Raw genomic sequence first — 27,807 nt, 5'->3', positions numbered from 1 at the left:
TTGTGTGGACTTGAACACCAGGCAAATCCTCTGTGCATATTTAAGTAGGAGCTTATTATTCTTCCAACTTGGCTCAGCCCACAAGGAGGCATGCTGCATTTACAGAAATATGTACTTCAGAATTTTAAGTTTTTCATCAGAAAATAGAAACCGTTATTTCAGGAAGGACTGACCTATAGCAGGCCTCCCATCATAGCTACCTTCACAGAGTCCCTGTCTGATCCATCTGACACAATGGAAAGTGGGGTAAGGACTGTACCTATTTGGTTCCCTTTACTTCTCAACTATCTCCATCCAGCTGAGGAATCTCCTTTATTGATTTGGTAGTGAGGAGCTTAATGGAGGTGAGATGGCTTGTGGCAGGAAAGATGCTGAGGTACTCTGTGTTCTGCCTAGAGGCTCTAAAATAGCCATGAAAGATTCCTTGTGAGATTGACAAATGGATTATCAATAGATCTTCTCTAAGCAGCAGATTTGGGACAGTTTGATCAGATGTATACAGAAGTATGGGGAGGAGAGATGGAAATAGTGCTTCGAAAACAAGGTAGAGAAGAGATATGAAAGCTTTCCAAGCTATTGAGTTGGGAAGAAAAGGAGAATCAAAACAAGAAGAGAAAGGGACGCTTGAATGGCTCAGCAGTTGAGTGTTTGCCTTTGGCTCAGGGCATGATCCCGGAGTCCTGGGATCGAGTCCCATATTGGGCTCCCTGAATGGAGCCTGCTTCTCCCTCTGTCTATGTCTCTGCCTCTCTCTCTGTGTCTCTCATGAATAAATAAATAAATAATATTTAAAAAGAAAAACAAGAAGAGAAGAAAGAGTTTTGGGAACTGTAATTGGACACATAACCTAGACTCTTAGTATTTTGCGGTACCAAAAGCACATCAGACTTAACTGGAGGTTTGATTTGTATTAACCTTTTTATTTTGAGATCAATGGAGATTCTCCTAAAACCTTATCTTAAGTACTAATGCAGGGAGTTCTCATGTTCTTTTCAACCAATTTCCCCTAATGGGAACATCTCGTAAAACTATAGTAAAAATTCGCAACCTGAAATGTTCAAAAAGCTCCTAGATAAGCATTGGAATGACCCACTTTGGGGACCTGGGCTAGAGGAAAGCATGTGCCCTGAATTACATGATGAATACTTTGATCTTTACCTCAAAGTTTAGTGGAAGACCCTATAGGATTTGAAGTAGGAAGAGATTTAATCAGACCTATTTAACTAATCTGCTTCACCATATGGCTCAGCGGTAAGAGCTTTGGCAGATGAAAGTTCTGATTCAAATCTCAACTACCATTGAGTAAACTTGACACAATATTCAGACCCTTTCTAATCCACAACTTCCTGATTTTAAATGTGAGAATAATTTCTGTCTCATGAGTTTGTCATAAATATTAAGGATAAAATATTAAAAGTCTGTGCATAGGCTATGTGTCAGACTTATATTTGTCACCCTAATCTAACCTGCCTTTTTTTTTTTAATCAGTGAAGAAAGCCAAGATTTAGAAAAGAATCATTGAATCTAGCATTGCCCCATGCCAACTTAATGGGAGACTACAAAATCTGATAAGTGCAAAAAATGTACCTTTATCATAATAAAGTGACTATTGTGTTTACATTAGTTCCTTGAAATATTTACATAGACACCACCAGAGATATTTATGCAGGCAAATCCTTTTGGCACATTTGTGGAGAAATTAAACTGAAGTTCTCTTACACATATTGAGGTTAAGAGCAGGGAAAAAAAAAATAAGAGCAGGAGACACTGTCTATGGTGCACAACAGGCTATGAGTTTTTTAAATTAATCACGAAAGAGAATGTTAAATGTATGGATTATTTAATGGATATCTATCTTTCTAGAAAATGTTTAATATGCACAAATGTTTGAATATATGCATATATGTACAGATATTTAGTATACAACTATACTAAAATCTCACACAAATATATGCATATGTGTATATATAAATATATGCTCTCGTATGTATGTGTGTATCTATATGCATGTATATATCTATATTTTTAAAATATTTTATTCATGATAGATACAGAGAAAGAGGAAGAGAAGCAGAGGGTATATATATATAATATATATAATAACATGTGTTAATGTTACATCTACACATATATAGATGCATATATACTTATGTACATATACACATACATAGCATATGTATACATACTATGTACTATGCATACATACGTATACTACACATAGTCCATATACATATGTGTATATCTATGTATACATATCTAAATACATATAATTATCTTGGTGAGCCCTAAATGTCATCACAAGGATTTTTATAAAAGAGAGACAGAAAGAAATTTGATGCAGACACAGAAAGAAGGTTTTATGAAGACAGAGCTGAGAAAGATTTGAAGATATTGGCCTTAAAGATGATAGATAATAGATGGATACAGATAAATATATGATAGATGGATAGATAAAAATAGAAACAGGAGAATAAAGATATTTCTCTCTTTTTTCATTTAACAATGATATATCTTCATATAAATATATATACAAGTATACACAATTCCTTTTAAGGTATTGCTAAATCCTTTTGCTAGGTGTTGTACTGAATATGATTATACAGGTCATTTTATGCTCATTCAATTTTTTTCTAGACTTTTAGAAGTTGCATTTGAGTAAAATAATAAATGCAGCTTAGAATTTATAGATAAGAGCAAATTACTCTCCAGCACACTTGTAGTCTTTTACTATGAAAAAGATAGATTACAGTCATGACTGTTTCTCCTCACCTCTCCAAATGTCTTCTGAAATATTCCTGTTTCCACAAACACATTTAAATATACACTACACATAGGGATGTGTGGGTGGCTCAGTGGTTGAACATCTGCCTTCCGCTCAGGGCATGATCCCAGGGTCCTGGGATCGAGTTCCGCCTTGGGCTCCCCACTGGGAGCCTGCTTCTCCCTCTGCCTATGTCTCTACCTCTCTCTCTGTGCCTCTCCTGAATAAATAAATAAGATATTTAAAAATAAATATATATACATACACACATATAAAATACATATATTTGGATGATTTCTTTCAGTTACAGAATTTCTTCATTTGGGAATCACGTGAAAATTGTAAGTTAACAAGACCACAATTTCTATTTTTTTTACTCTTATGAATTTTTGTCTATAAACATGGTTTATTCCCTATGTGAGTCCTGAATGTGTGAAGAAACTATTCTTTTCTAATTAATAAAACTCATTGTGATTTTCTCTTCTGCAAAATGAGAAATTTGAAGACTCCTTGGTGGAACCTCTTGTCATACACGGCATGTACAAGTGAGACAACTTATTTAAACTGGCAATATGTGAATTTTTGACATGCTGCCTATTGTGTCTATTAGGTCCAATATTAGGTATGAATATTAACTCTTGCTGGAAAACACTGACCACATGTTTATTTATGTTTCCTCTCCAATATTCCATATTAGGAGATCCTGTGAGATACTGGAGGCAAAATATCAAATATAGGGAGATCAATATAGGCAGGAGAATTGACCATGGGATTCTGTAGAAGCAGGTAATTCCTAATATCCAGGAAGCAAAAGAAACTGTAAGCCCAATAATCAGAGGCAGGTGTAGTAATCACATGTTGTTGGGTACAGTTGAAAACCATGGTCAGGGGTACTTCGTGGCTGAGTCAGTTAAGATCTGTCTTCATCTCAGGTCATGATCTCAGGGTTCTGGGATCCAGCCTTGCATCCAGCTCCCTGCTCAGCGGGGAGTCTGCTTCTCCCTCTTCCTCTGCCCCTCCACTCATTTGTGCTCTCTCTGTCTCTCAAAAAAATAAAAATTTTAAAAAAGAAGAAAGAAAAGAAAACCATGAGCAGCCAATGAACTTAATCACTGAAGAATTCAAAGGTAGACATGCTTAGAGTACCTCTTATGGGAAGATATATGTCATTATCCAAACTAATAAAGTCAAAAAATTTCTTTTATTCCAAAAAATCAGATTCATTGATGCTTTCTATGGAATATTTTGCCTCACTTTCCAAATGCACATAAGTCCAGGTTTGTCTTTAAAGCAAATTGCCAAATAAATAAATAAATAAAACAAATTGCCTTGGGTACCTGGGTGGCTCAGTGGTTGAGCATCTGCCTTTGGCTCAAATCATGATCCAAGGGTCCTGGGATCAAGTCCTACATCGGGCTCCCCGCAGGGAGCCTACTTCTCCCTCTGCCAGTGTCTCTGCCTCTCTCTCTCTGTGTCTCTCTGAATAAATAAATAAAATATTAAAAAAATAATAAAGCATATTGCCTTGTCAGAAAACAGGCAGTATCTTAAGGGCCATAGAATTTCTCAGGGCAGCACAAAGGAATGTGGGAATGGTCACAGAATGATTTTGCATCTTGATTTTGATAGTGGTTACATGACCACTATTTGTCAAATCTCAGGATAGTATACCAGAAACAATGAATTTACCATATATACTTAAAAACTAAATTAGAAATTTCCATTTAAAAACACAGTTGATGCATTTGCTGGAAGTAACCAACATTTTAAAATCTGTAGCTATTTAATATAGACCATTTAATTTAAAATAGCTTTCTCAAAGTGTCTGTTTAAAAAAATTAATGTGGGCATCCTGGGTGGCTCAGCGGTTTAGCGCTGCCTTCGGCCCAGGGCATGATCCTGGAGACTCGGGATCGAGTCCCACATTGGGCTCGCTGCATGGAGCCTGCTTCTCCCTCTGCCTGTGTCTCTGCCTCTCTCTCTCTCTCTCTGTGTATTCTCATGAATAAATAAAATCTTTAAAAAAACATTGATGTCTAGAAAAGTATAGGAAATAAATGACAACTTTGAGCTCCTGCCTCCACAGCAGAGTGAATCCAGGGTGTTAGCAGAGTGTCCTTGACATAGCTGACAACGAAGTCCCAAATTGGATGATCTCTGAGGACAAGATCACATAATTTATTTTACACTGGCACAAGGTACATATATATGTATTTGTGTGTCTGTGTCTGTGTCTGTGTATTTACATTTCTTGAAGCATAATTAATATATATCATTGTTAACTTTAAGTTGTGCAATGTGTTGATTTAACACACTTTTATATTGTAAAATGATTAGCACCATAGTCTTATCTAACCTTCATCCCATCACATAATTTCCTTTTCTTTTTTGTGGTGGGAACATTTAAGATCTACTCACTTAGCAACCTTCAATTGCATAATAAGTAGCATTAATTATAGTCACCATGTTGTACATTAGATTTCTGGAACTTAGTCATAGCAGAAAGTTTGTGCCCTTTGACTAACCTCTCTCCATTTTTCCCACTCTCCAGGCTCTGATGACTACCATTCTACTCTCTATTTCTTTTCTTTTCTTTTTTTTTTTACTCTCTATTTCTATGAGTATGGATTTTTTTTTTTAAGTTTCCACATCTAAGTGATATACAGTGTTTGTCTTTGTCTGGCTTATACTTAGCGCAATGCCTTCATGGCCCATCTATATTCTCACATTTGACAGAATTTCCTTCTTCCTCATGGCTGAATTATGTTCCATTGCACATATACACAGCACATCTTTATCTATTCATCCATTGAGAGACACTACAGTTGTTTTTGTATCTTGGCTATCATGAATAATGCTATAGAATTGGAGAAAATATTTAGAAAGCATATATCTGATAAGGGGTTAATGTCTAAAATACAACAAGAACTCATGCAACTCAATAGCAAAAAAACCGAAAACAAAACAACAAGAAAAAAACAACCCAAAAACAAAACAAAACAAAACAAAACAAAATCCCACAGGCATCTGATTAAAAAATGGGCAGAGGAACTAAATAGACATTTTCCCAAAGAAAACAGACAAGTAGCCAATAGATACACAAAAAGCTGCTCAACATCACTCATCATCAGGGTAACGCAGATCAAAACCACAATGAGGGATCCCTGGGTGGCGCAGTGGTTTGGTGCCTGCCTTTGGCCCAGGGCGCGATCCTGGAGACCCGGGATCGAATCCCACGTCAGGCTCCCGGTGCATGGAGCCTGCTTCTCCCTCTGCCTATGTCTCTGCCTCTCTCTCTCTCATTCTGTATGACTATCATAAATAATTTTTTTTTCATTATTAAATTTTTTTAAAAAAACTGTTGTTTAAAAAAAAAACCACACACACACAATGAGGTTTTACTTCATGCCTGTTAGAAGGGCTGTCTTCAAAACATGAGAGTAACAGTAAGGGTTGGCAATACTGTGGAGTAAAATGGAACACTTGTCCACTGTTGGCAAGAATGCAAATTGGTACAGCCAATAATGGAAAAATAGTATGGGGATTCCTCAAAAAATTAAAAATAGAATGATCATAATTGGAGCAATCCCACTTCTCGGTATGTACTCTTCTTGACAAATTAAGTGCACAATTCCATATTGTTACCGTAAACACTAAGTTCCACAGTAGATATCTAGAATTTTTCCATCTTGTGTAATTCTAACTTTATACCCATTGGGCAACAGTTTCCCCTCTTCTTCCTCCTTCAATCCCCTGACAACCACCATTTTATTTTGTTACTATAAGTTTGACTACTTTAGATAATTCATAGAGGAGAAATCATGCCAGTATTTGTTCTTCTTTGACTAACTTATTTCATTTAACATCTTCCAGGTCCATCCATGATATGGCAAATGGTAGCATTCCCTTTAGTTTTAAGGTTGAGGGGAACGCTGGATGGCTCCGCGGTTTAGCACCTGCCTTCGGCCCAGGGCGTGATCCTGGAGACCAGGGATCGAGTGCCACATCGAGCTCCTTGCATGGAGCCTGCTTCTCCCTCTGCCTGTGTCTCTGCCTCTCTCTCTCTCTGTGTCTCTCATGAATAAATAAATAAAATAGTTTTAAAAAATAATTTTAAGGTTGAATAGAATCCATTATATGTGCATACCATATTTTCTTCATCCTTTTGTCTGTGATGGACACTTGGTTGTTTCCGTATTTTGGTTATTGTAAATAATGCTACAATGAACACAAGAGTGCAGGTGTCTCTTTAGGATCCTTCTTCAATCTTGAGGATATTTACTTAGTAGAATTGCTAGATCATATGGCAGTTCTATCTTCAATTTTTTGAAGAACCTTCATTCTGTTTTCTATAATAGTTACACCATTTTACATTCTCACTGACTTTCTTAGTCCAGTTGGGCTACTATAACAAAATGCCACAAACTGGGTGGCTTATAACAAAAAATGAACAGTTCTGGAGGCAGAGAAGTTTGAGGTCAAGGCACCTGTATGATTGCATTCTCATGAATGTTCTCTTCCTATTTCTTAGCTAGTGTCTTCTCACTGTGCCTTCTCACCTGGGGAAAGGGGCTTGGGTTCTCTCTAGAGCCTCTCTTTTAAGTTATTAATTCCATTCACGAGGGTTCCACCTGCACTATTGAAGCAACTACCAAAGGTCTCATCTCTGAATATCATCATCTTTGGGTGTTAGGATTTCAATACAAGATTTTGGGAAGGACACATTCAGATGCTAGCACTAATAGTGTATAAGAGTTCCAGTGTCTGCACATCTTCACAAACATTTGTTATTTCCAGTGCTTTGGCCATTTTTAAATATGGTTATTTGGTTTTTGCCATTGAGTTGAAGGAGTTCCTTTTCTATTTTGGAAACTAACACCTTACCAGATATATGGTTGACAAATATTTTCTCCCATCTATAGGTTGTCTTTTACTCTATTGATAGTTTCCTTTGTTGTACAGAAGCTGTTTCATTGATATAGTCCCACTCATCTACTTTTGCTTTCATTGCCTGTACTTTTGGTATCGTATCAATGAAATCATTAGTGAGACCAATGTCATGAAGATTTTATCCTTTATATTTTCTTCTGGGAGTTATACAGTTTCAAGTGTTACATTTTAAGTTTTTAATCCATTTTGAGTTGATTATTTTGTGAATGGTGTAAGATAGCTATGAAATGCCATACATCCAAAAAAAGGATCAATATAATCTGTATTTAGATTTAAAGACAAACTTATGTAGTCACATTCCAATAAATAATAAAACATTACCAAAATATTGTTATAAAAATCCAAGAAAGGCCATGCAACTGGCTGACTGTTTTTATCATGTAACCAACTCCCTATTCTCACCCCTCCCAGGTCACCTCTTTCTCATTCCTTCCTCCTACATACACCAGAGGAAGACACCTAATTGAATTTTCTATTTACTATGCCCTATCTTCCTTGAGAATTCCACAGCAAAACAATGCATATGCTCATGAAAATTTTGGATATTTTGATAATATATGCAAAGAAAACAAACTATACATTTCTTACATATCTGTCTTTTTACATTTTCTGTGATCTTAATATATATACTGATATTTAGAGCTGTAGTTTATTTATTTCCCTACCTAATATTCCACTATGTAGATGCATAGAAATCATTACCATTTATCCTTCTACAAACTGATACTTGACGTGCTATTTGTTTCCCATTGTGTTGTTGGGTGAATAAATCTACTGTCAATACACTTTTACATCTCTCAGTTTTGTGCACAACAAATAACTACCTATGGAATAATTTGGAATTTGGAGATGACTAAATAGACCATCACCTTGTATAGATGATGCTAAATGGTCTTGTATTTCTTGTTAGATTCTATTTCTTAACCTTGGTATAATAATAATACACATAATTTTACTTTTTGGAGAATTCTTTTTTGTACATCTCGCTTGGTCAACTTTGTTATGATTTGAAAAATTGAAAGTGGTTAAAAATTTACATGCTTCAACTTCCAAATGAACCAATAATAACTTACCAGATGTCTGAAATGTGATGATTTTTAAAAAGGAGTTTCTGCAACCAAAGAACAGTTTAAAAAAATAAAAAGGCTACACATATATCAACTGCAACTAATGAGGTCAGAATTTTGTGGTAGTAATAAAAATACAAAATTTCAAATGTATCCAAATTTTAGGAAAATATTAATCCCCAAGTTAATCTATATCTGTGAAAAAAGTGTCGTATATTATTTTTAATAACTCCTACTTGAAGATTTATTTTATTTAAATTGCAGTTATTTAGCAAACAGCATAGTATTAGTTTCAGGCATACAGTATAGTGACTCAACACTTGCATACATCACCCAGTTTTCATCACAAGTGCCTCCTTAATCCCCAACACCTATATCACCCATCCCCCACGCACCCTCTGGTAACCATCAGATTGTTCTCTACAGTTAAGAGTCTGAGGATAAAAAATTTAGAAAGCTCTATAAAATAGATGTTTCATTGTGACATAAGACAATGCCTTGTGTGAAGTCACTGAAATATGAAGAAATTCTGCTCTAATATCAGGGTTCTATTCAATACCTAACAGCTACATTTTTCCAAACTTTATGGAGACACCTTGAACTTTAAGGAAAGTAACTGGTCACCTCAGCTATAAATGAGTTCTTTCCCTATACAAGACCTTGATTTCAGGGACTCATAGCTGATAAATAAAAAATTAGATTTTCAAGGAATACCAGATCTAGAAGAGATCACTCCTTCGCTATATTTTGCACAGAACAGTGGAATCTGGGCCCCAAAAGGAGAAAAGAATTTGGTTAAAGTTCTTGAGTTACAGGTGAATAAAGAACTACAGCCATTCTAACCCACCACTCTGTTCAACTTCTCTAACATGGGAAATGAAAAAAAGCAGTTCAATGATGAGATGTTTAAAATAACTTTAGAATATATGCTGTCATTTTACTAAGAATTAAAAGCCCAGTAAAACAATCATTTCATTCCTAAGCTACAGGAGAACGCTTCCTGTTTTTCTAGGATATGCAAAGTATTTTACCCAGGACTGGAAAAAATATGCACCAGAAAAAAAAGAGTAAAGGCCAAGATGATGAAAATAACTTTGATTCATAAGGAGAACAGAGTCATTTGATTGATTCTATAAAAGAAACCCTTCTGGATGTTTGCAACAATGGGACAAGACACATAGCCCATCTCCTAAGGACAGGCTAACAGAATTTAGGATACATTTTATGGTGTCTTACCTTATAATGAAGTAACTACTCCAACTCCCTAGATTCCTAAGTGGATTATTAGCTCTATTTTTCTCCCAACTCTAAAATTCAACATGAAATATGTCAAGAGAAAGCTGTTCTAAAGATCTGAGAGAAAAGACCATAGAAAGTGCTCTGTGAACACGAGAGAAGAAGTTGATTACTTTCCCAAATCTTTGAGAGAACATACAAGGAGCCTGGCTGCATTTCACATAAACGTGCATATTTCAATATCAGTATTTTCTTCAGAAAAATGGTAGTTATTTCTGAAAGGAGCAATCCGGAGCAAGACTCACAGCAATGCTATACCCTGGGGCTACCTCCCTAAGTTCTCTGTTTGCCATACTTCACGCAGAGATAATGAGTAAAGCAACAGTGGCTATTGTGTTCACCTTTTTCCTCCAACCATCCATCTCCATCTAACTAAGTGTCTTTTATTGAGATGTGAGTGATGAGATTGATGGAGTAATACAGATAGCTCAGAGCAGATAAGAGAAAGAGGCATTCTGTGTCCTCCCTGGGAGCTGTACCGTACATCAGGAGAGATGCTTCACAAATACTTCTCAATAGATCTTCCCTCAGCAGGAGGTTTGGGACAATGTAATCTAATATACTCAAAGTATGAGGAGAAAAGAAAGAAATGTGTATAAATATAGATTTTAAGATAGGGAAGATAACATGAAAATAAGTAAGTGAGTTGAAAAAGAACAGGAGAATCAAGCAAGAAAAAGAAAAAAAAATTTGGAAATGCAAATTCAACAAGACTCTAAACTTTGAAACTTAAGAAAAGCTAGCTGAATATTAGAATCACCTGGAGAAATTCTAAAGCATGAAGATGCACCATTCTACTATCTAGATTATGAACAATTATTAATAGTGAATCCTAGGCATTACTATGTTTTAAAAGTTCCAAGATGAGACTCAGGCACAACCTAGGAGAAAGCACAACATATAAATTGCTAGAATAGGAGAAAAAAATCTGGAGATTAAAGTTGAAACCAGATGAGGCATTATCCTAAATTATGTGATAAATAATTTGATCTTATCCAGAGGTAAGTGACAGACACTAAAGGCTATTCATATAAGGGAGAAATTTTTCACTTATTTTCTTCCTAACTAACCAATCAGCTTTACAAACTGATTCAGTTTAAAGAGCTTTGGGAGATCAATTCAAATCTCAACAATGAATAACCTGAACTCAACACCCAGACTTTATAATGCACATTTTCCTTATTTTATTTTTTATTTTTTATTTATTTATGATAGTCACAGAGAGAGAGAGAGAGAGAGAGGCAGAGACACAGGCAGAGGGAGAAGCAGGCTCCATGCACCGGGACCCCGACGTGGGACTCGATCCCGGATCCCCAGGATCACGCCCTGGGCCAAAGGCAGGCGCCAAACCGCTGCACCACCCAGGGATCCCCATTTTCCTTATTTTAAATATGAGAATCATAACTCCTACTTTACACGTTTGTCATAAATATTGGAGTTAAAATATTAGAGCTGTCCATACTTGTGTGTGAGGATTGCATTTGTCACCCTAAGCCAACCAGTAACTTTTAGCATGGAAGAAGCTCAGAATTTAGAAATATCAGACTCCATACTTCAAGGGAAAGCGTATTTACTGACACATAAAGAGAACAAAAACCAAAAACAATAGCACAGACACCAGGAATTTAGTTGGGGAAAGTCATCATAAAGAGTCACTACAAAATACTACTAAAATGCTCATTTTTCAACAAAATATATGAGAAATTCAAGAAATAGGAAAGTATGTCCCATACATAGTGATTGAAAAAAATGCAAGTATAGCAATTCTCTTTGAGGGGCTAAGATGTTGGACCTAAGAAAAAAATTCAAAGTAGCTTTTATAATATAATGAAGGATCTAACAAAAAAAACTGTATTTATAGAATTAAAGAATGGCATGACAATATTTCATCAAATAGAGAATATCATGAAGATATAAACTTATTTGAAATAAATAAATGGAATTTCTGTAATTGAAAGTACAATAACCAAAACTTAAAAGTTCACAGTAGGCTTGAGCTAGCAGAAGAAAGTATCAGTGAACAGAGGTTAGATCAATAGGCAGTAAGAAATCTGAAGAACAGAAAATAAAACAAGATAAATTGAACACAATGTTAAAGAAATCTTGAACACCATTAAATGCACCAACATATGCATAATAGGAGTAGCAGAATAATACAAGAGAGAGAAAAGAGCAGAAAAACATTATTAGAATAAAAGCTGAAAAATTCTCAGATTTTATTTTAAAAACACTATTCTACATATCTAAGACAGTGTACTACAATTAGAGTAAATACAAAAAAAAAATCCAAATCCAGACACATGGCAATCAAAATACTGAAAGCCAAAGATAAAGAAAGCATGTTGAAAGCAGCAAAAGAAATAATGACTCATCATATATAGAAGGACAAAAATATAATTAACAGCTAACTTCCCATCAGAAAATATGGAGGCCAAGGACACCTGAGTGGCTCAGTGATTAAGCATTTGCCTTCAACTCAGGGCATGATCCTGGGGTCATGGGATCAAGTTCCACATCCCCTGCAGGGAGCCACTTCTCCCTCTGCCTGTGTCTCTGCCTCTTTGTGTGTGTCTCTCATGAATAAATAAATAACATCTTTTAAAAAAGAAGAAAGAGAAAGAAAGAAAGAAAGAAAGAAAGAAAGAAAGAAAGAAAGAAAGAAAGAGAAGAGAAGAAAAAGAAAGAAAAGAAAAGAAAAGAAAAGAAAGGAAAAGAAAAGAAAAGAAAAGAAAAGAAAAGAAAATATGGAGGCCAAAGGTGTTGGCTTAACATATTGCAGTTACTAAAAGGAAAAAAAAACAAACAAACAAAAACTTCACTCAAGAAGCTTATACCCCGAATAATAATCTTAACAAAATGAAGGCAAAACTAAAGACATTTTCAGAGAGAAAAATACTAATATAATTTGTTACTATAAGACCTTGGTCTTGACTTACAAGAAACATTAATGGAAGTATTTTTAGATGAAAGAAAGTGATATCAGACAGTACTTTGCATCCACATGAAAAAATAAAGTGCATTAAACTTCTGGAATGATAGCATGAGAAATTCTGCTGACCCATTCTCCAGTGAAAGTGGTAAAAATTTTTTTAAATCAAGTCTATGAAAATGGTCTTAAGGGCAAAGAGCAAATGAAGATATATCTACTAAAAACATCTATAAAAATTCATAGGAAAGGGCAAAAGTCTGCAGTATTTAAAGCAAAGTGCTTCTCCCTTTCCCTTTCCTGAGTCAATAAGATGGAGACTCCACTCCAGACTGCTTTATCCAAGAACACAAGAATATCTCTTTACCCAGCTCCAAGCTGGAGGGTTTTCTTCCAAGGAAGAGCAGGCCTTTAGAATTTCTCTTCTTACTTCCATCTGTCTGTTGCTGGGTTTAATTCCTGAGTGAGTAAACCCTGAATTGGGGGCTTCCTCTTCCACCTTCCACTATATATACATATATCATAGGATCAAGGCTATGCCTTAGGTGTGGCTTATGGTGGATACTGCACACCTATGGTCCTTCTCCCAGTTCATGAAGTAATAGTCCTACACCAGGAGAGGCAAACAAAGTGAACCTGAGGCTACTGCTGAGTGATTGAGTGACCACTGAGTGGTCAGGTGCTACAGAATGGGTGTCACTTAGAGAAAAGCTTGTCATTGTCTTCACACTTAGTTCTGAAGCCTTGGATCAGAGGTTTTGCCTTGGAGGAGAAGAAGACCATAAAACAGATAGCTCCAGATCTCTTCCCAAAGGAACTGACTTCATTTACAATAGAGTATGAAGAAATTTAAACCCCAGAGCTCTTTCAAAAAGCACAAAGGTTATTGTGAAGGGAATTAGGAAAAGATTTATGGACTTAACGAAGATACTGCATAGACTACAGGTTAGCTAGTTTGCAGGAGGCAAATCAGGAATAAGATAGCTTGGAGGAGCCTTCCTGTGGTAAGAAAAAATATAAAACACTGGCCTCAAGACTATTCCACCCAAGGAAATACAATTAGATTAGTTTGTAGAGGTATTTATGTCCTGAGACATTGTTGTAAACAGTAGAGTGATCTGCTGGCAATTAGTGGAGTGTAACAGATGGTCTATTCAGAGACAGAGTGGGAGAGGCCCAATCTGTACCACTGTCTTTCAAGGCAACTGTAGGCATTCCCAAAGTTGTGCCTCTTTAAAAAGCAGCATCAAAGACAATATTTAGGAAGAAACAGGGGAGTAAATGGCACTACAACTACTCAGCCTATCACTAAAAAAATAAACAAGCAAATAAGAAGAAACAGTCCTCGTGGGGGGAAGCAGTACCCAGAAACACTAAAGTCATTATATGTTCAGTTTCTAACAAAAAATTAGGAGATATGCAAAGAAACAGGGAGGCACAAGCCATCACAATGAAGAAAAGCAGGCAACAGAATTGCCTATGAGAGAGACCAGATGTTGGATTTAACCAGAAAAATTTAAAGCATCATTATTAATATTTCAGAACTAAGGAAAACTTTGATTAAAGAAGTAATAGAAGGTATGAAAACAATGCCACTTCAAATAAAGAATATCAATGAAAAGAGGCAAATGGAAATTCTGGAAATTAAAAGGCTCTTGAAGCAAAAAATTAAAAAAAAACTCTCAATAGAAGGGAACAATAGTCGATTTGAACTGGTAAAAGAAATAATTAGTGAATTTGAAGATATATCAATACACATTATGCAAGCCAGAGAAAAGAGGAAATTTAAAAAATGGGGAAATGTGGGACGCAATGTAGCACACTAACAGTTGTATAATGGCAATATTAGAGGAGAGGAGAGAGGGAGGGAGACAAAAACTGATGAAATAGAGTCTGAAAACTGCCCAAGTTGGTTAAGAAAACAACCTAAACATCAAGGAAGCTCAACAAATACCAAGTAGGATAAAATACAAAGAGACCACAAATATACACATCATGGTAAAAATGCTGAAAGTCAAAGACAAGGAAAAAATAAAAGACAAGAAAAATGACACTTAGAAGCAACATTCAATAAGATTAATGGCTAACTTTGCAGCAGAAACAATGGGGCTAGAAGATAGTGGGATAACATATGCAAAGTGCTCAAGGGAAAAATTATTAATCAAGAATTTCAAGTAAAACCTATTGTTATTCAAAAATGAAGCTGAAATTAAACAGACCCAAACAAAAATTTTAAGAATTTTGTTTTCAGCAGATCTGCATTCAGGAAATGCTAAAAGATGTTCTTCATTTAGTAGATTTCCTTTTCATTTTATTGATTGTTCCCTTTGCTGTAAAGAAGCTATTTAGTTTGATGTAGTCCCACTTGTTTATTCTTGTTTTTATTGAATCTGCTTTTGGTGTCAGATTAAAAAATCATCATCAATCCCATGCTAAAGAGCTTACCACCCACATTGTCTTCTAGGACTTTTATGGTTTCAGGTCTTACATTCAAGTCTTTATTGAAGTTTGAGTTAATTTTTGTGTGTGGTATACCAATCCAGTTTCACTCTTTTCCATGTGGCTGTCCAATTTTTCCAATGCCTTTTCTTGAAGAAACTGTTCTTTATTTCTTGTATTTTCTTTCCCCTATTGTATATTTTTGTCATAAATGAATTGACCATACATGCATGGGTTTATTCTGGGCCTCCTATTTTGTTCTATTGATATATGTGTGTTTTCATGCCAATACTATAAATTACTATATGTTTTAATTACTATAGTTTTGCAATAGCATTTGAAATCAGAGTGAATGATACATACAGTTTTGTTCTTCTTATTCAAGATTTCTTGGTTTTTTTGGAATCACTTATGGCTCCACACGAATGTTTGTTCTATTTTTGTGAAAAATGTCATTGGAATTTTTTTAGATTTATTTACTTATTTGAGAGAGATAGGAGTGAGCAGGGGGAGAAGTGGGAGAGAGACAGAATCTCCAGCAGACTCCCCATTTGAGCACAGAACCTGTTGTCAAGCTTGATCCCACAATCCCAAGATCATGACCTGGACCAAAATCAAGAGTCAGACACTTAATTGACTAAGCCACCCAGGTGCCCCTGTCTTTGGGATTTTAGTAGAGATTGCACTGTATTGTTTTGAGCAGTATGGACATTTTAACAATATTAATTCTTCTAATCTGTGAGCATGGAATATATTTCCATTTATTTGTATCTTCTTTATTTTCTTTCCTTAATGTCTTCTAGTTTTCAATATACACATCTTTCACTTCCTTAAACTTATTTCTAGGTATTTTATTCTTTATGATCTCATTGTAAATAGGATTTTTTTTTCTTATTTTCTCTTTCTGGTGATAGTTCATTATTAGTGTATAAAAATGTAAAATTTTGTGTGTATTGATTTTGTATACTGAAATGTCACTAAATTTGTTTATTAATCCTAATAGTTTTTTAAATTGAATTTTCAGTGTTTTCTATATATAATATCATTTCATCTGCAAATAGTGGCAGTTTTCTTCTTCCTTTCCAATTTGGATATTTATATTTATTTCTTTTTCTTATCTATTTGTTCTGGATAAAACTCCCAATTCTCTGTTGAATGAAGATGGTGAGCTTATTAGTAGATTGGACGTGGCTGAGGAAAAAATCAGACACAACCAAAAGGCTTGATTTGTGAAAGCAATAATTGATAATCTGGACTTCATAAAAATTAAAAACTGCTGTTCTGCAAATGACAATATCTAAAAAATGAGAAGACAGTTCTCAGACTAGGAGAAAATATTGCCAAAAGACACATCTGATAAAGAACTGTCATCTACATGATCCAGTAACCATGCTTCTTGGTGTTTACCCAAAGGAATTGAAAACTTACGTCAACACAAAAACAAAAACCTGCACCCGATAGTTATAGAAGACTTATTCATAATTGCCAAAACTTGGAAGCAACCAAAATGTCCATCAGTGATAAATGGATAAACTAGTACATCCAGACAATGGCATATTATTCAGATCCAAAAATAAATGAGCTATTCAGTCATGAAAAAACATGGAGGAACTTAAATGCCTGTTACTAAAAGAAAGAAGCCAATCTGAAAAGGATATATCCTGTATAATGCTAATCCTATGTCATTTTGGAAAAGGCAAAACTATATAGACAGTAAAAAGATCAGTGGTTGCCAGGAACTGGGGAAGGAAGGAAGGGATGAATAGGTAGAGGATAGAGGTTTTTTAGAATGGTGAAAATATTCTGTGTCTCATAATGATGGATACAAGTCATTATACATTTGTCCAAATCCATAGAATGTACAACACCAAGAATAAACATTCACATAAATTATGGACTTTAAGTGATTATGATGTATCAGTGTAAGTTTCATCAACTATATCAAAGGCACAACTTTAGTAAGGGACATTGATAATGAGAGAGGCTATGCGTGTGTGGCGGCAGGGGATATATAGGAAATCTCTGCACCTTCCTCTCAATTTTGCTCTGAACCTAAAATTGCTCTGTAAAAAAAAAAGTCTTATTTAAAAAAAAAAAGACAAAGAAACCCATTTTAAAAATGGGCAAATGACCTGAACAGATATTTTGTCAATTAGATCTGGAAATGGCCAATAAGCACATGAAAACATAATAAACATCATTAGTAATAATCAGAAAAATATAAAATCACAATGAGATACCACTTCACACTCATTTGGATGTCTGAACACATGCAATGTACAACACCAAGAATGAACCCACAAAGTAAACTACAGACTTTATGGGATAATGATGTACCAGTGTAGTGTATTTGTTTTCATAACAAAGATACTGCTCTGGTTGGGGACATTGAGAATGAAAGTGGCTAGGCAGGTGTGAAGGCAGGGAGTATATATATGGGAAATGTTTCTACCTTTTGCTGAATATTGCTGTGAACCTAAAAGTATTCTTAAAAAATGTATATTATGTAAATGGAAGTTATACCTTTGTCCTGGCCGAGACCATATCCACTGGCTCTCTATTCTGATCCTCACCACTCTTTACCAAGTGGAGATAATGTTTGGGTGCTTCTAATGCCCACTTATGTGTACAGTGATACTTTAAGCCTACCTTCAGGTCCATCAATCTAGACACTCCATACAGGGGAGGGTCTACCCATCACTTCTATGCTATAGTGGGCTCAGGAATTTTGTGAGGACTTTCTGGCTTCCAGGACCCTGAACAGAAATTGAGACACAGATTTTTAATACTCTTAGATACTCAATCATGTCTGAATTCAGCAAACCCTCTTGATATTGACCCCTTCCCATGGTTGATGGGATGGCAGGATAAGATCCATAGTCACTCTTTTGAACTATCACCAGTATCAAAGACATTTCTTCCTTGGAATTTCTCTCCTCTCAATCCATAAAACATTGTAATTAACAAATATAATCATAAATCTTTGTTCCTTATGAACGTTGATTTTCTGAAAGCAGTAATTCACCTCAGGGTGCTTTATCACTGACATGATGACTTCATTCTGAGCAATAGGGCTCTTGACCAGGAAAATACATAACCTCACAGATTAGAGTCAGAACATTTCTCCAAATCTAAGAGTATGGAAAGCACATAACAGTTCCATTTAAATGCCACATAAATTGTATTCTAAAAAATAGAGAAAAAATGGCAAAATACTTTAAATGAGTTCACTGGATCTGATCTACTGCAAAATGTTTCAGATCCACTGAAGCATTTAACGTACTTCACCAGTATGTAGTTATCCTAAGACAATACTTGATCTTTATAATCTGTAGTTATTGAGGGGTCCAGCTTGCCATTTATTTTTCCCAGTCTATTGTAGAATAAATGTTCACATAAAAATTTAATTTCTCATCGTTTTTAATAATAAAGTATGGTAATACACTACCTAGTTGTATATATAGGGAGACATGAGTGTAGGAGATGGAGGTGGGGCAGAAGCAAAACAAAAACTAAAAACATATATGTATTTATAAATATTATTATATATAAATATATATAAATATTATTATATATAAATACATATATATGTTTTCAAATTATCATCCCATGGAATGATATTAATGTCCTTAAAGCGGAGTGGAAGTCTCTCCATCATCAAGACATGGAAACTGCATATACAAGATCCAACTTGAGCAAGTCCTGAAGGCACAAGTAAGTTGCATGAATAAGTGCTTGTGGCCCTACAATGCCACATTGCCTTCTCTGTCACAATTAAGCTCTATGCTGGGTTATTATCTTGATCTTTCAGTTGCAGGAGACAGTTTTTTTTTTTTAAATGACAGCGGATGATCTCTGGCCCTAAACTTTTCTTTAAATTAGTTACTGACCAACCTGAACCTAATGTTTTCTCCCTTCATATATTGATGAGACTTAATACCAACATCCAATATCAGAGTCATAACTATGATTTTCCTTTACCTCCCAAACATCAAAGGTATCACATAAGCCAGGGCACATCCTTCCATCTCTATCTTGCCACACTCAACACAGAGGAAAACTTTAAAATTACATTGTTAGAGCATGCCATGGGACACCAACACTATTTGCTACCAGGCACAAGATATTCAGTGCCATTTGGTGGGCCAGATATCCAACTCTAGAATCGCATCCTTATAATCTACTCCCTATAATCATGATGTCACCTACTGTCATAGGCTTGCCTTTCAGGAAGATCTTAATATGTTGATTCATGTACTAGTGTTTATTGAAGAAATGCCCCTGGAAGATATGAGTTAAGGAGTGGAGTTGTTGAATAAGGAGGAGAAACAAGTAGACCAAAGATGCAATTTTATGTGAATTTCCAGAGGTAGCTTCATTCCCTGAGGAGTGTAAATTACAGCAAAGTTTGTTCTGCAGCAAGGCAAGAAATCTGTGCTGCCATTCTCCTGCATTACTCACTCATTACATAGAGATTGCTACAAGGAAATGTAAATTCCTAGCACTTGGTTTTTGGAACATCCAGACAAAATAGCACTAGTATCTAGTACAGGTAGTACTCTAAAGAAGGTAGTGATGCAAGTCATAATGAGCAAAGTATACGAAATCTGGGAAATAGGAGTAAAGATTTAATTGGTAAATGGAATCTGGGTGAAGCACACACCAGTGGCCTCTACAGTATCCATGTATTCAGCACCCTGTTCAAGAACCAAAATGTTACCAGAATCCCTAAAGCCCTCCCCACTTTTATTCTCTACTACTAACTCCTAGGATAACAATTATCCTGGCATCAAATACCATAGTTTGGTTCTGCCCATTTTGCACTTTCTGTAACAGGAATTGTACAGCATGTCCTCTTTTATTTTTGGTTTCACTTACTCATCATTGTATTTGTAAGATTCATCATGCTGTTGCATGTATCGATAGCTCATCTTTTACTGCTATTTTGTATTTACTATATGAGTATAATTAATGTTTTTATGTTTTACAGTGAAGAACACTTAGATGATTTGTAGGTTTTGGCCATTGTGAATAAATTTGTGTCCTACATTTCTGTCTATGAGTTTTAGTGCACAAATGCTGTCATGTTTGCTGTGCAATTATTACATCCTGGTGTATTTTTCAGCATTAATAGTTAACACATCTTCCCAATTGAATTGAATCCATTTACACTCACAACTGTAATGTACAGGTTTTCCATTTTCCACATCTCCTCACCAAGCTTTGGCTTTACCAATCTTTGCTTTTAGCCACTTAGTGAGGTTTAGTGATATATCATTGTGGTTTAATTTTTGTATCTTTGGGATGCCTGGATGGCTCAGTGGTTGAGTGTCTGCCTTTGACTCAGGGCATGGTCCCAGAATCCCAGGATCGAGTCCCACACCAGGCTTTCCTCAAAGCACCTGCTTCTCCATCTACTTATGTCTCTGCCTCTCTTTCTGTGTCTCTCTTGAATAAATAAAGTCTTTTAAAAAATAATTTTTGTATCTCTGATAATGAGTAATATTCTTTCTCATGATGCAGTACCGTGAAAGTCACCTGTTTGAAGATTGAAGGGCCTCCGCTTCATCTCTCTGAATAATTGTATGGACGAGAATACTACTTCCCCAACATCTGTAACCACTTTTAATTGTTTATATGGAAAAGAATATATATCTACTGTGTATGTTGAGCCATTGTGCATTTTAGTTTTTTTTTTTTTTTTTATGATAGTCACACACACAGAGAGAGAGAGAGAGAGAGGTAGAGACACAAGCAGAGGGAGAAGCAGGCCCCATGCACCGGGAGCCTGACGTGGGATTCGATCCCCGGTCTCCAGGATCACGCCCTGGGCCAAAGGCAGGCGCCAAACCTCTGTGCCACCCAGGGATCCCCCATTGTGCATTTTAGGATTATTTGCTACAATGGTTTTCTTACATTAATATGAATATTTTCTTTTTCTTAAGTATTAAATATAGTGCAATCCCCATCAGGATTCTCTTATTAACTCAGAGAATCTGTGTTAATTTGCAAGCATATAGATAGTACATGTTACCATATGTATTTCAGAATACACAGTCTGTGTGCCTTGGAATTTATTGAGGCTTCCTGTATTACCTAAAAGATAGTCTAGTTTTCTAAATGTTCCCTGTGTGCTTAAAAAGAGTTTATTTTGTTTATTTGATCTAAAGTTCTACATATATTTAAAAATACAGTGAATTATACTTATTTAAGTTATACTTATTTTGGAATAAGTGTTTCTATTGGTTTATAGTATTCTGGTTTTTTATACTGACTATGCTTCTTAGGAGCCTAAGTGATTTTATGTGGGAACCTGTGTTTCCATGAATTCTGTATGATAACATGTACTAAGGAAACTAAAGTCAGGCCCTCATCTGAGTTCTTCCTGGTGACTCTTAGTACTCCCAGGAGGATAATAAAAGGGAAGTGTTGATAATTTTTGAAGTTGTTTTATTAAGACTGGAGCAGGACTGATCTTTCACTAACATCCACCCACAAGGAGATAGCCACATTCCTTTTGACTACAGTCAAAGGTTATGCAACTCCTTGGTTAAGATATTAAACTGGATATTTACCCAAAGAAAATGAAAACACTAATTCAAAACAATCATACGAAATCAGAGTGAGAAACAAACCATAGGAGACTCTCAACTATAGGAAACAAACTGAGGGTTGTTAGAGGGGAGGTGGACAGGAGGGGAGGGGTAATTGGGTGATGGGCCTTAAGCAGGGCATTTGACGTAATGAGCACTGGGTAACATATGCAACTGATGAATCACTAAACTCTACCTCTGAAACTAATAATACACTATATGTTAATTAATTAAATTTAAATTTAAAAAAAAAAACAAAAAGATATATGCACCTCAGTGTTTATTGCAGCACTATGTACAATGACCAAGATATGGAAGTAACCGAAGTGAGAGGTGATAGATGAATGGAAAAAGAAGATGTGATATATACATATAATATATATATATCATATATCTAAATATAATAAAATGGAGTATTATACAGCCATAAGAAGGATGAGATCTTGCCATTTGCCAATGTCATTTGTGAGATCTTGCCATGGATGGACCTAGAGGGTATTATGCTAAGAGAAATAAGTCAGACTGAGAAAGACAAATACCATATGATTTCACTCATATATGGAATCTAAAAAAAAACAAAACAAATGAATAAACAAACAACAAGAAGAATTCACTTATAAATACAGAGAACAAACTAATGGTTGCAAGAGGGATAGATAAAATGGGGGTAGGGAAGTGCTAAGGTACAGATTTCCAGTTATGGAGTGAATAAGTCGTGGGAATAAAAGGTAAAGCATAGGGAATAGAGTCAATGATATTGTAACAGTGTTGTACGGTGACAAATGGAAACTACAATTGTAGTAGCACAGCATAACATATAAAGATGCTAAATCACTATGTAATGTAAGATTTTGTGTCAGTTATATTCAAGTAAAAAAATTTTAAATTGTGGCCTTTGCTTCTGTTCATGAAAGTTTTCTTTGATCCAACACCCTCCCTACTTCCCTAATAAGAAAAAACACTGGGTAGCCATTGTCATACTTTTAATATTACACAATAATACTTCTTCAATGTAGAAAACAGACATAAAAAGGCACAAATTCAAAATACATACAAATATATACATAATCTTAAGAACTAGAAATGGCCATTTTTAACAGTTCAGAATTTGTCATTATATTTTTACATACAATTTTTTTTACATACAATTTTTTTTAAGATTTTTTTTATTTATTCATGAGAAACACAGAGAGAGACAGAGACACAGGCAGAGAGAGAAGCAGAGTCCATGCAGAAGCCCAACGCGGGACTCAATCCCGGTACTCCAGGATCACGCCTGGGCTGAAGGCAGGCACTAAACAGCTGAGCCACCCAGGGATCCCTTACATACAATTTTATTGGAAGTTGTTTTTACCCACATTACACATGATTTTCATTATATGTTATACTAAAATTTACATTATTCTACAATGTGTAAACTTATATTTCATGGAGTATAAGATGATATATTTCCATGTCAATAAATATTTTTACAATCTTATTTTTAATAGTTACTTATTTTTTTCATTCACAGATAAACCAAAATATGACCACTCTCTGTAAGATGACTTCCATTTTGCAATATCACAAAAAGTCCTGTCATGAATATTTCTGGAAACAACTTTATGATGAACTCTCACATGAGAGAGTTTATAAGTTCTACAAGTTTATGTTCTCATCAGCATTTTCACCAACTTCAAACGTTTACAGTCTCTTTTTTATCTTTGACAGTTTTCCTATTACAAAGAATATTCAGATATAGAGATTTTATTCAATTCACTTTCAATATTTATCAATTATTTATATAGTAACTGTCCTTTCACTTACTGATACAATAAATTATACTAATAGCCTTTCTAGGTTTTTTTTTATTTATTCATAGAGACAGAGAGAGAGAGAGAGAGGCAGAGACACAGGCAGAGGGAGAAGCAGGCATCATACAGAGAGCCTGAGGTGGGACTCAATCCAGGGTCTCCAGGATCACGCCCTGGGCTGCAGGCGGTGCTAAACCACTGCGCCACGGGGGCTGCCCTAACATCCTTTCTAATATGCAACTGTCCTTTCATTCTTGAAATAAATCCTACTTCTTCATTGTAAACTATTCTTTGGCATACTCAAGGCTTTTTTTTTTTTTTTACATACTCAAGTTTTATTGACTAATCTTTATAACCTTAATGTATTTCTAAGACTTTTAATATAAAATAGCATTGATGCCTCCCATACACAAAGCAACTTGCACAGATTGGAAGATAACAGATTGAAGAATTTCACAATATCAACACACTCATTTAAGCATCACCTGGACCGAGTAACCAGACACTATCAGCACTCCAGAAGCCCCTCAAGTCCCATTAGCATTATTAGCTTCATCCATTTGGATGTTCCCGTGTTATCTCAAACATCTTCACAAAAACTTATTCTCCAAAGCATCTCACCATCTATCATCAGGGTTGCTGGTAACTTCTATATCACAAGCTAGGCCTACAGTTCTCTTGACTCCCAGCTGAATGTCAAAGCTTTTCAAGGTCTGACCCTACTCTGTTGACCATAACAGTCCTGACTGCCCACTTCTCATGCAAATAACTGCTCTCTTTCCTTAGCTAAAATGTTAGACCCCCTTAATTAGGTTTAGCTTCACTCCAGATTATGAAGCTCTGACCAATCCTAGTTATGGATTTTTAAAAAGCACCATGTGCAGCTTAGATGATCCCAGATTAAATAGATTTGCACATCCTCCCACTCTGGTTATGGGTCCTGATTATGATAGCTGTGCTTCCAATTTGCTTTAGGTTCACGGTCTTATATACCATGTAATAGCTACTTTTTTAAAAAAGATTTTATTTTTTATTTATTCATAGAGACAGAGAGAGGCAGAGACACAGGCAGAGGGAGAAGCAGGCATCATACAGAGAGTACAGAGAGCCTGATATGGGACTCGATCCAGGGTCTCCAGGATCACGCTCTGGGCTGCAGGCGGTGCTAAACCACTGCCACCCGGGCTGCCCTAATAGCTACTTCCTTACTACATTTCCCTTGGGTAGACTCCATCCATGCCTTGCTGACATTACTAGGAACCCCTTTTCCATGAGACTCAAGTTCAGCCTTGGATAACCTAGGTGTTTACTGCTTTAATTTCCAAAGGCCATTTTTTTTTTCCAGCATAAAATGAAAAGGAAAACATATTTTTGCCTCAATGCTTTCCTAAATTATTGTTTGTCCTTTCCTGTCATTTCCATCCCTATGCTGCCATACCCACCCACTTCACCAATTATCTCTGCCCAGAAATCTGGCATAGAGCACTCCTTTCCAACTTCCCTGCTGCCCCACTATCCACTCAAGTTGAATCAGATGAGGCCATCCTTTGACTTTGTTGCGTGCTACCCATCACACCTGGAGGCACATGGATAAATGTCTTTCTTTATAAAAGAGTGCTTTACTATTCAAAAGGAATACAGCATAAAGTTACAATTATAGGCTATACATGAATTTGTTCAGAGAGAAAGTCAGAAGATCCTACATCAGGGAATCACATTGCATGGATTTATGCACACTGTTTAACCTGGCTCCTCTTCCCTCTGACTTATGGTTTATCTTTCAAGGTTTCAGTGTTTTGTCCATTGGAATCTCCACCCACCATCAACATCCCACAGATTGGAAGAGATTCAGAGCTGATGTGGTCTTACTGGGGGATTCCTCCTTTTCAATATTCTAATCAGTGTGAGTTGCCTATTTGCCAGGAAAAAGTGCACACACACATACGCACGCACATACACACACACACATCTGCCAACATCAAGTAGTAATTCTTATATTAATTCTCACTTTAAACCAGTGTCTTTTACACTAACGGCTCTGATTCATAAATATATTGTGAAATCAAAGTGGATTGCAACCTGAATCTTAATGGAATAAACTAGAAGAAAACAGAATGCAATAGAAAATACCATAGTGCATTGCACACAGGGTAACTGGTTTTGTGAAATGTATGTTTCATATATGTGAGTGTGTATGTATTTGTGTTTTGGTTGTAATATAAAACATTTCTTACTATGGGTTGCATTAGATAATGCAAAGATATGAAAAAACATATAAACATATAAAGAAGTTTTAAAAACTTCTAATTGCAAGATTCTCATCTTCTACTAAGGTAGATAACATTATTAAAGCAGAGTATTGTTTATTTTATTTCAAGCTTCAAGAACATGCATGCTACTTCAATCCAGCCAAAAGAAAAAAGCCAAATATCTTTTAATAAAAATACAATTTTAGTAATAATTCAATTATGTTCTTAGGCATGAGCCTTTGATTTCCTCAGGTTTTATTCCATCAAAGAAAAGAAAATGTTCTGTTCTTTTAATTATCTTACGTTGGGAAGGTTCTCTCTCTTCTTCTGATATTAGTTCCACCCATGACTCAGGTTTTCCTCACCAACTGCCACATGCCCTAGCTGACTGCCTTTCGACTTTTTTGTATTCCTCCTTGTTACCTGCTTTTAATAAAACTCTAAGATTTATAAGAGCAGTAATTAATGGATTCCAGGCCATCTCTATAACCTAGCATAAATCCAGCACTTAATGGATAATCAATAAGGAGTGGTAGAGTCAAATCAAATTCTGGTCCTCCTTTTTCCTATCTGTTGGTGTTTGTCTGGTCAATGTCAATGACATGACTGGATCTATAGGACAATATTATGTAATATTATGTAATATTACAGTACAAAACAGAAATAGTAATAATGAATGCATTATTTAGTTCCATCAGGAAAAAGACCTTATAAGTTAAACAAAAAGGAAGAAATATGCTGACAAGACATTAAGTGCCTCATAGATGGTCCAGCTACCCATGGTTTGCCTATACTTTTTACCATTTATGAAACAGAGCCTATAAGAAACTCAGCTGCAAATCCAAGCAGGTAAAAATGATAGTTCTTGGATACAATGTTTTGAGGCAAAAGTCATCTGTGCTCCTTTCATGGTCCTTTGGCTAGGGAGAACAGATTTTTGTCAGGGTTGTTCTTTGGCCTGTGCCTCCTGGTGTTTCCAGGCTGCTATCTTCCTCAGCTCCAAGTCTGGGATACATGAAGCACAAAGAAAACCCAGGAAATTCACCATCGTATTATTTTCCAATGCTCCATGTCCCCAACTAATCCACTTTTTCTCCTCCTTACTGTCTTCTTATGTTTATTTACATGTATTTTCATTTGTATTAGTGGTAAAAATAGGGAAAGTCTACCTACTACATAGTCCAGAAGCATCTGTAGTGTTTTATAAATTTCAGTTATGTCGATTTGGTATATCGTGATTGTTATTCAAGTCATCTGTAACTTTTCTTTCTATCTTCTGTGCTAATGTTGCTGGCATTTGAAATGTACTTCACCAATTACATGGAATGCAAAGTAGATAATACTGTCTTTTTTCCAGTTATACTGCAGATATGGACATTAGGGAATTTTATGTACTCTCCAGATTACGCTCTATTTTTTTTTCCTTTTTTTCTTTTGGAAGATGTGTGAAGAGATCTGACTTCTTCAGCCACTGTTTTCCTACAAAGATCAAGAGATCTTCTTCCTAATGTTAGTGTCTTTTCTATCTTGCAAAACTAAAATTATGCTGGTACATAAAGGATCTCTTACGCCTTTGAAAATGAGGGAAATGGGGCTTCACAGAAGCAATAGGTAATTAATAGCCAAAGACCTTTGAATCTTCAACAGATTGAACTGTCTTTAGTTGGAAGCTGCAGGAATTTTATTCTCTCACTTGAATTTAATTTCTAAAGTAACTGCTCTACAGACACTAG

The 27,807-nt window shown here is 35.6% G+C and overlaps 1 protein-coding gene and 1 long non-coding RNA gene across 2 annotated transcripts in view; one reads left to right on the top strand and one right to left on the bottom strand.

The window, feature by feature from the left end:
- Positions 1 to 27,807, bottom strand: part of LOC112651396 (sperm-associated acrosin inhibitor-like) — a 124,458-nt gene that overhangs the window by 16,873 nt on the left and 79,778 nt on the right. The window lies entirely within an intron of this gene.
- On the top strand, positions 93 to 24,474 carry LOC125754990 (uncharacterized). Its single transcript, XR_007410331.1, has 5 exons — positions 93 to 246; positions 4,848 to 4,959; positions 19,075 to 19,153; positions 20,963 to 21,101; positions 23,546 to 24,474. It is a non-coding gene; the product is annotated as an uncharacterized LOC125754990 (long non-coding RNA).

Source organism: Canis lupus, chromosome 4 (genome assembly GCF_003254725.2).
Source record: "Canis lupus dingo isolate Sandy chromosome 4, ASM325472v2, whole genome shotgun sequence".
Lineage (NCBI taxonomy): Eukaryota > Metazoa > Chordata > Mammalia > Carnivora > Canidae > Canis > Canis lupus.
The sequence above is the reverse complement of the archived record's forward strand: the minus strand, read 5'-3'. Positions and strand labels throughout refer to the sequence as shown.